We start from the raw sequence: 10,364 nt of genomic DNA on the forward strand, positions 1-10,364 counted from the left end.
GTGATGTTAATATGCAATTTTTTTTATCTGTTGAGTAAAATCCCATCACTGGGCCTTATGTGTGAATGTGAGTTTACCCAGAAGGGAGTTTCTGGTATCCCAAGACCCTGCTGAAATCAGGCCAGTTGTCTCGTATAGAAATCTAGTTCACAATAAGGCTCATGAGAGGAATTTTTAAGATTACTATGTATTCTCACAGGCAAAAGCAATGCATAATTTTAAGGTAATCATAATTAGTGCAATATAGTCTTGTGAGAGAAGCTTTCTGTAATGAATCTAATGTGTATAATTGTAATATTGATTGGTATACTCACATTTAGGGTTCCATAATGAATGGCATTGCAGCTTGGCATATTGCTTTATGCTAATATATAATTATCTGATTATAAATGAACAGAAGGAAAAGTCATACCATTTGGAATAAATGCCAGTTTTTTGTTAAATAAGCAAGTAGATGTGATTTTTATTTCTTTGAATGGTTCATAGTTTTTCTTTTAGAGCTCTCATATTTGCTTTGATAAGCACACTCACTGACGATATGATAAAGTCAAATTTACTGTGCTTGCCTTCAAACTGCCTTCGGGTTTGAAAAGAAATCAATAAACTTGACTAGAAATTCCTGACAACTTACAGAAGAAATTGAATCTCAGTGATTGTAAACCGCTTCTGCCATATAAGAACATGTTTTTTTTGCCAGAAGCATCATGTCTCTTAGAATTGTAAGTACATTTTGAATGTCCAGCTTTGTAATATAGATCTATCAGTTTCCTATGTTTGCGTTCAGTTATTTAATTTTAATTGTAATGAAAAGGACCTGTGTATTGCCATTAATATGAAATCACTGAACATAGTAACCTAATAGAAGAACATTTCAGACAGAACTTAGAGGCTTTTGCATCTGAAGTCTTCATATTGAAATGTAATTTATTCCTGTGATGGTAAAGCATAATTTTCAGCATCATAGTGTTCAGTTTCACACGTTCTTTCCGAAATCATTCTAATATGCTGATTTGCTGCTCAAGAATGCTGCTTAACAATGTTGAAAAAATAAAGCTTTTGTACAAATGTCTACACTGTCACTTATGATCAATTTAATGCATCCTCACTGAATAAAAGTAGTTTATTTCTTTATTTTTGCCATATATATATATATATATATATATATATATATATATATATATATATATATATATATAAAGACTTATTGCATAAATGGCAGTTATAATAGATTTTTAAAGACCATGTGAACATTTCACTTGAGTTTCACCTGCAGCTGTACAATGTTTTGTTGTAACCAGATCAGTGTTAATGTCAAATGTCTCCTTGACTGGCATCAAAACAGCATAAAAGCATATTTCATAATGTGTTGTTAGAGCAGATCTTGATTGTGGAATAAAAAAAAAATAAGCCTTTCATTTTAGATTTTAAGTCTTTTTTTTTTCTTTTTTTTACTTCCCGCTGTTCTTTTTCAGCACAAAATGAGAACCGTCATCATTTTCAGACGTTTTCCAGACAGCTGTGAGCTAGTAAATGTCTTAGGCTGATGCGGCAGCCACCTCACCCCGCAACAATCTCACTGTTCACTCTAATTGATCTATGGAGTGACTCACTGTTTCTGTTTGTTGCATCATTTGTGTTTCACCGCTCTGTCAGTTTGATGTGGCTGGAGAGGCACTTTCTCCCTTGACACTGAATGTAATACATCATCGACAGTCTTAGCTGAGTATTAAACAAAAGACAATTCATGAGGCGCTGGCAAAGAGAGTTGGCGTATGAGCAAGAGAGAAGTCTGGTCATTAGAGAAAATTGTGATGGATTTTTAACGTTAAGGATCAGATTGTTAATTTACCTCCCTCACTTGGCTTATTTAATTTATCTCTTCTTAACATTTGGTGACTCTACAGCAAGTAGTTTGTCAGCATAATTGCATAGTACATTGAAGCAGTTCACTGTGGAAGGCTCTTTCCTCCAACATAGTCCTCCACCATTTGCATGTATCTTCAAAGGACAGCCATGACATTTAAGTAATGATGACTTGCATGAGCTTTTACCATTCTACTGGAGATTTGACCCAGGAACAAACACAACATGTTCTAAACTAATCCCCAAATCCACCTTATGCCTTTCTGATTTACAATTGTATTATTATTATTATTTCATTCATGTGCTGAGTGTTCCCGTTTTGAAGAGTGCTTCTCAACTGGTGGGTCGTGACCTGGTGGGGTTTCGATTCTGTTCTTTTCATGCTGGGAAAAACTATGCTTAATGGAAATTCTAAAATACAAGTAGCTGCATAGTCAGGATAGCAAAATGAATAGGCTTTTAGAAATGAGGAGAAAACACTTAACGTATTTTGTTGTTTATGTCAAGGACAGTGCATCTAATCAAACTCTATTTGGTATTTTGGCCCAGATTCACATGGTTGAAGCTACAGTAGTTTGGCAGATTTACAGATTGTGTGACATGCCTTCATCTTCAAAAACCATGAACAAAAAATGAATCAATATAAAATACTTAAAGTAACGTTTTGATTTACTTGACTAAATAATTTAAAATGGTTTTACTTCATTTTTTACAGGTTAAGAACTGTGCAATAAATGTATGTAACAAAAACACTGTAAAATAAAGTGTCAGAAGACTTATTCACAGGTGGTTTTGTAAAAAGTGCTATACCTATTCTGTAAGATTAGGGTTTGGTTTAGACTAGTTGAATGTAATTATGCATAGTTTACTGATATAACTATAGCAGGTATGTCTAATATGTATAACAATAACGCTGTAATATAAAGACGATTTATTCATGGTTTGTATTTCAAAAATAGCTTTAAGATTAGGTTTGGTTTAGTGTTAGTTGCATATAATTATACATAGTTCACTGTCATTACCATAATAAGTACACTCTACATATCTAATGTAAAATGAAGTGTCAAAATAAAATAAAAATTTGCAAAGTGAGTCAAGTAGTATTCAAAAATAATGCTATTTATTGAGTGGGGACAACACAGGTCTATCTAACGCATTCTCATCCCAAGGCGTCATATACTGACCCTCTTGACATTTCGTCAACATCCTACGCATATGGCACCCTCTAGCGTCAATATGAGACACAGATTATGGCTTAAGGTTAGGGTTAGGGTTAGACCGCTAGGAGGCGCCTTCTGGCCCATTTTTATCTGCGTCTAATATTGACGCTAGAGGGTGCCATGTGCGTAGGATGTTGACGAAATGTCAAAAGGGTCAGTATATGACGCCTTGGGATGAGAACGGTCTGGTCTATCCATTGGGATTTATTCACAGGACAAACCTGTGGATGGAAAAGCTCTTCTAGACCATGATCTGATGTAGGGACTACATATAAAGGAGAAAAAACCTTGGGAAGGCAGTGTGGGGAAGTTTACACATGTGATTCACAAAATTCAACAAATAAAACCAGTGGGATGATGTTTGAAGCATTTCCGATGTTCCACAGTTTGGGAAGGGGAAAAGAAAACAATACTTTAAAGCAATGCATTGTGACATGGCCTTGACTCTGTGATCCCTCTAATTGGATGATTGAGGGAAAAGAAGATATATTTTGTGGATGTTTTGCATAATTTTCACATGATGAAGTAGGCAGTCAGAATGTGGGTTCTCGTCTAAAAAGGTTAAAGTCTTAACCTTTTTTTATTATTTATTTTTTAATTTTTTAAATATGATGTATGAAAGATGATAGAACTTCCTCTATGAAAATGAATTCTGAGAAAGACATTCTCTGAAACCATTCGGAGCACTCCTCAATACTTTAGAACTGAAGCGCTCCTCCATGATGTATTGCGCTCCTTATGGATTCAGGCCTACCTGAGGTGCGAGTAAATTAACTTTTTCCAGGATACATTTTTTCATACATTTACAGCAGTTACACCATACTTTTTCCATTTTTGATGTGCGTGACTTTTAATGGCAAGTAGAAAAACAAGAATGACGGAGTAATATATAATTAGGAAGTATTATTTTTATTTGTTATGGGAATGAGACAATAAGTAATTAAATAATGTGTAGACTTAGGAGGAGCCTATTAGCTTTTCACAAATGGTGTCGTGTGCAGTATGAAAAATGAGCACTTTTATGGAAGAGTATCACAGGGTAATTATAAACATCCATCCGTCGTTTTACCAAATGCTTGCCCTGTGTACTCTGGTGGGGCCTATCCCAGCATCTCTGGACGTACAGTAGCCATGACCAGTTCATCGGAGGGTTATTGAATGATGATCACTGAATTCAATGATGAACTGCCTTTAACTGTCATTTTGCATTATTGACACTATTTTTCTAATTAACGTTGTTCAGTTGTATTTTTGCCAGAGGTATGCTATAAACATACACATTTGTTCCGAGGTCACCGTGGCCACCAGATCCAGTCTGTGTCCAGATCAGAGGGTCACTGCAGTCACCCGGATCCAGTACGTATTCAGACCAGATGCAGGATCAGCACCTAGAAAGGACCTCTACATCCCTGAAAGACAGCGGAGACCACGACAACTAGAGCCCCAGATACAGATCCCCTGTAAAGACCTTGTCTCAAAGGAGCACCAGGACAAGACCACAGGAAACAGATGATTCTTCTGCACAATCTGACTTTGCTGCAGCCTGGAATTGAACTACTGGTTTCGTCTGGTCAGAGGAGAACTGGCCCCCCAACTGAGCCTGGTTTCTCCCAAGGTTTTTTTCTCCATTCTGTCACCGATGGAGTTTCGGTTCCTTGCCGCTGTCGCCTCTGGCTTGCTTAGTTGGGGACACTTCATCTACAGCGATATCGTTGACTTGATTGCAAATAAATGCACAGACACTATTTAATTGAACGGAGATGACATCACTGAATTCAATGATGAACTGCCTTTAACTATCATTTTTTCATTATTGACACTGTTTTCCTAATGAATGTTGTTCAGTTGCTTTGACGCAATGTATTTTGTTTAAAGCGCTATGTAAATAAAGGTGACTTTGACTTTGACTTTGACACTCTTCCTAAAAGTATTTTTTTTCCATTACAGTGTTGTGGGGTTAAAGGATCAGACAAAAACACACAACATTTAAACATAAACAAATAAAATAAAATAAATAAAACAATAATCAAAACAACCAACAAGAGTTTACAGCAAAGAATATAATCTTTACATTTATTCATGATGGATAACTTATGATGTCTCTGAGACCCCAAATGTATGATTAGGAAACATTGTGAATTATCAAAATTATAGTTAAATGTTGGCATTATGTTTGGGTTCTGAGAGAACATGGGAGTTTTTAGTGACTGCGCAGTCACTAAAAAGTCAGTTAAAGCTGTGATGTAGAACATCTGCTGATTTCTTTTGGCCTGTTGGCAAAAGAGGGAGGTTAGTCTACGGGCACTGTTACACTGCTCAGTAAATGACTCACTTGATGATGATGATGATGATGATGATGATGATGATGATGAAGGAAAATAACGTTTTGGTAACATTTTATTTTAATTATAAACTATTAATATTAATTAGTTTATTATACATGCATATTACATTTTCATTAGCACTTATAAAATACAGTCATGCAGATTAAGAAGTTAATATGTGCTTTATATCCCTTAATCCACCTCACATCTACTATATATATGTATATATATATATATATATATATATAAATAATAATAGTAATAAATACTTTACTATTACTAAGCAGCAAATTAGGAGTAATAGTGAATATTTGTTCCCTATTTCAAAGTGTTACCGAAGTTTGTAATCGTATTGGCTTGTTATGATGGTCTTTGATGACAGTAATGTAGGGAGGAGATTCTTAATGTATTCAGCCCAATAAACCTACTAAAAAACACTGGTAATATAAACTGATGTAATAAATAAAATATAGTAAAATTACATTTAGTTACTTTAGTTTACCAATAACTAGTTAACGTAAAATGTTGGTGTGGGTGAACAGTTTATTTAAATGCCCCAGGTTCTATTTTGTAATAATCCACATTCCCCAAATGTTTGATATTGATATTGATATTTTTGATTAACCTCTGAAACATCTTTTCTGATGATGTATCAAAAGTCATTTGGTCAGGAAGAGTTATATTTACCACAATATATAGTGGTTTAATGCATTTAAGACTGTAGTCACAATTACTTATTTGTAAATAAAACAAAGCTGTACATAAAACAAATATTATTGGTGGATTATAAATTGGCTAACAATTTCTAGTTTGTTAGTTTGTTTTCTGTAGCTGTTTATTGAAATTCCTTAAGCATTCTGGTTGCCAGGTTTGTTCTGCAATTTATGTAGCCCACAAGTACACCATTCAACATTTATTAAGCTTGAAGTGCACACTGTATGATACTAACCACCATTTAAATTCTGCATACAAATGCAGCTCACCAAACGTGTCAGGTTGATTTAAAACTCTGGACGAGTCTTCTTGTGTGTGTCAGCTTTTAATGAGTCTTGACTGTAGTACAGTCTGACATTAATGACAACTGAGATCCAACAGTGTGACATGAATATTAGCTGGGATCATGTTCCTCCAGTCCAGAACAATCATAAATTGTTTGCATGCTACATCATAATTGGTCTTCATTCTCACTTGTCCTAGCATACATACAGCATACATAATTAGGATTGCTTTTGGTGTCTTCACATATATTTAACTATTTCTAGCTGATTTAAACTGCATAGTGACTATGTGTTGTTTCTAACAGTAGACTTAAAAAACAAACTTTGCTGTTAGCTGTTGCCTTGCAACCACTTATGGCAGATTGCAAAATATAGTTATTTGTTGTGCAAATAGGAAAACAGATTTTTTTTTCAAAAAGGGAACAAAATAAAGTCTGAAAATCTTAATAATTTATGAATATATTTCTGTGAAAGTAGGCACTTTAGTAATTATTTGACTGTATGCATGTTTTATTATTATTATTATTATCGATTTCTAAATAGGGTTGCAAATTCACCTAAATTATTTTGACACAAGAAATATATATTTGGAACCTTTTTTTTTTTTTTACTTTTTTTTTTCTTTATATATAAATAGATTTTTAGATTTATACTTATGTGGCGGGGTGGTGTAATTTTTGAAATACAAGAGCAAGTTTTTATTCCCTAATAAATAAAGTCCGACTACGCCACCCTAGGGATTAGCCCCAGGGCAAATACTCAAACAATGAGCACAGCACACAGGTTCGGTTCCCTCATAGAATTAGGCAAGAGACGTGAGTAATACAAAAATACAAATGTTTATTAATAGAAAAATACTTTAAAATGTTGGACACTGAAACCCACTTTAAACTAAACAATGAGAAAAACCATGCAAAAACAGAAACTAAATACCGGCAGGCCTGAGGCTCCCAACGGCAGGAAGCAACATAGAGTTTGATTTTACAGAGCACACTTCCACACGCACACCCAGTGTCACTTAATCACACAATCACACACTCAGTGTACACTGCACACGATAAAGGACCACCACCAGGAGGAGGAAGAGCAATCCACCCGTGGGACCCCAGCGCCTGCGAAATAAAGAGAAGAAACTATAACAAGGTTCATAAAAGATGACCAGATGGACATCAATAAAGCAAATCCTCACAACAATAAATGTAAATGACAAAAATAAAGAAAAGAAAACCATTCAAGCGCAGGAAAGTCAATTAGTTGGTCACCTAAATAATACAATACAATTTTAGCTCAGTAGAGGTTCACACACCCACACACAAATAGAATTGTACTTAGATGGTTGATCACATGAACAAAGCAGTTAAATGGCTTGATTAAATATTACACGCAGTTTAAATGGCTTTACAAAAATAAAGATGAAATAATGAAAATAAAAATCAAATTAACCAAACAAACTATACTTCCAAAAAATTAGAAGTTAACAGAAAATAAACAAAAAGAGGTTTCAAATCAAACAAAGACACAAAGGGCAGCTAGCTCCCCTACAAGTGGAAGGAAACAACTAGCCCCCCACACAAACCAGGGTAAAATATACTGCAACGATAAGAACCAAACGAGCAGTCTCCGTCTCTTTAGTGATGATCGCGTCAGCACCGCCGTATTAACCGCAGCACTTTAATAGTGTGGAGACAGTAGCAACAATCACGGCATAGAACGAGAAGGAGAATCCATCAGGAGATCACGCTAGATAGCACGCTTAATAGAAACGGATTGGTCAGTCATGCCCACCGATAACACCATGGAATACAGGGAATCACGCCTATTTGATATCCGAAAGAATGTTAAACCCACACAGCAGTTTCAGCACCATATCACGAGCCCTTAACAATAACATTACCTGTGAGGTGAACAGTCATCAGACCCACTAAGCAGCACGGAGGGCACCGCACCAAAGCTGCAGTAATTGATAACAAATGATTTTAAAAAAAAAAGTTATACGTAGGAAAACTCCAGAAAGGATCACCCATTAAAACACAGCTCGCTTACCTACAACCACCGTCGACGCTAGCAAAACAAACGGGGAAATCGGACGTGACGCATCCCAGGTAACAGCCAATCAGACTTAAATGCACGGTACTACTTGCTGATAGGATGACACTGCTGTCAATCACCTGATTTGGTTACACTTATTTATATATGTGTATATAAAAACATTTATCCTTTATATATTCATTTAATATTCCAAATTTTTTTTAGCAGGCCTGGATTTTATCCATCTACAGTAGTTGGAAATTCAGAAGTCACAAAGTATTTACAGCTTCAGTGAAAGCATATAGACATGTCTTCCCCATGGCGAAGAAGACTACCATGAGTGGCATGGATCACTCACCAAGAATGGTACCACCAGGCTGTAAAGATGTGGTCAGGTGACAGTGAAGCTAAACATGTTGGAAGTCCAGCAGTCATTCAGGTTTCCACTGTCTAACAGTGTGTGACAAGTGAAAAGCGAGTGGACAGAATCAGTCTCACCTCCCTCATTCAGCCACGATCGGAGCGTCAGGATTGCTGGCAGCACTGAGGAACACTGCAGCGTATCTATCCTTATGTCATTGCCGAGCAGAACTGAGTAGCCTGCCAGAAAGTGGAGATGATATTTAGGAAAGTCTGTTGCTCCAGTATATCAGACAGCCGGATTTAAGGAAGTTTGGGGCACCTGATTCAAAGAAGAGACGTGGCCCAGATATCCCATTTTGTAAGTCACACAAATAGGTCTGTCCTCTATGTGACATTCCACAATGCTGGATTATATGAAAAGCAATTTGCAGTCCAGACTTTAACATTATAAAGCCTACTGCATCATATATGATACACAAATTGCTAAGTCCTATATGCCTTCTCACATCTGATTGACAGCTTCTACATTTTTAGCAAGTAAAAAAAAATAAAAAAGAATAATAAAAATGTCCACCTTCAAGTTGTTGTACATTTAAGACACACACTATGAAATTATTAATCATTTTTATTAAACATAAATTTTATATTGTCAAAGTACAAATTGCATTGTTAAAAAAGTAAACCATGTATATATTTTTCCAACTATTATTTTATATGTCAGTAGGACTCAAGCAAAGGGATTCTCATTGGTTCTACTGTATTTACTACACTGAATTTTATTGTAGTAGAAATTCAAAGGTCTAACTTAAAGCTATTACACATGTATTTCGAGCATGTCCCCAAATATCTGAAACGCGGCAATGTTACACAACATCAGAGCACAGTTCTTTGTAAGTGACTTGTCAATCACATTGTTTCACTTACAGCATTTTCCCCCCTTCGGAATCCTAAAAGGAAGTTCAAAGGGAGTGATTCCCTCTTACAAATCACATCTCTTTGCCAGCGTTTCCTCAATGAGAGCAAAGTATTTCATGTTGTATTGAAGAATCAACCTGTCCTCCAACCAATACGCTCGTATAGGTCGTTTGTCCAAATCCCTGAAATACGACCCATCAGAGCGTATCCTACAATTGCGCCCCTATCGGCAAAACGTCGTTTTCATATTAATGTTTTGTATTCTTTTATTTGCACTCTGGTTTGTGTTTCGTGTAGCTCAGTTGGTAGATTATTGCGCTGTACCTTGATATGTAATCATGCTATCATGGGTTCGATCCCAGGGAACGGACGTTTACGAAAATGTATATGCTCAATAAATCATAATTTAGCAGGATTTCTGTGAGGGTTAGGTTTAGGGGTGGAGTTAGGTGTGGTCATTCGAACGAATAAGCAACCTAGTAAAATATGTAGGAAATACTGTGAGATCGGTGTAAAAAGCCCACACATTGCATTTAAATAAACGTGCGTTTTGATTGGTAATGACGTGATACGTCATTTCATGACGACAGCTTATTTATTTATACGCCCGCTAGATGGCGCTTAACTTTAAAACGTAAATATGGGTCGTAATA

This window comes from Carassius carassius, chromosome 33 (assembly GCF_963082965.1).
Source record: "Carassius carassius chromosome 33, fCarCar2.1, whole genome shotgun sequence".
Taxonomy (NCBI): Eukaryota; Metazoa; Chordata; class Actinopteri; order Cypriniformes; family Cyprinidae; genus Carassius; species Carassius carassius.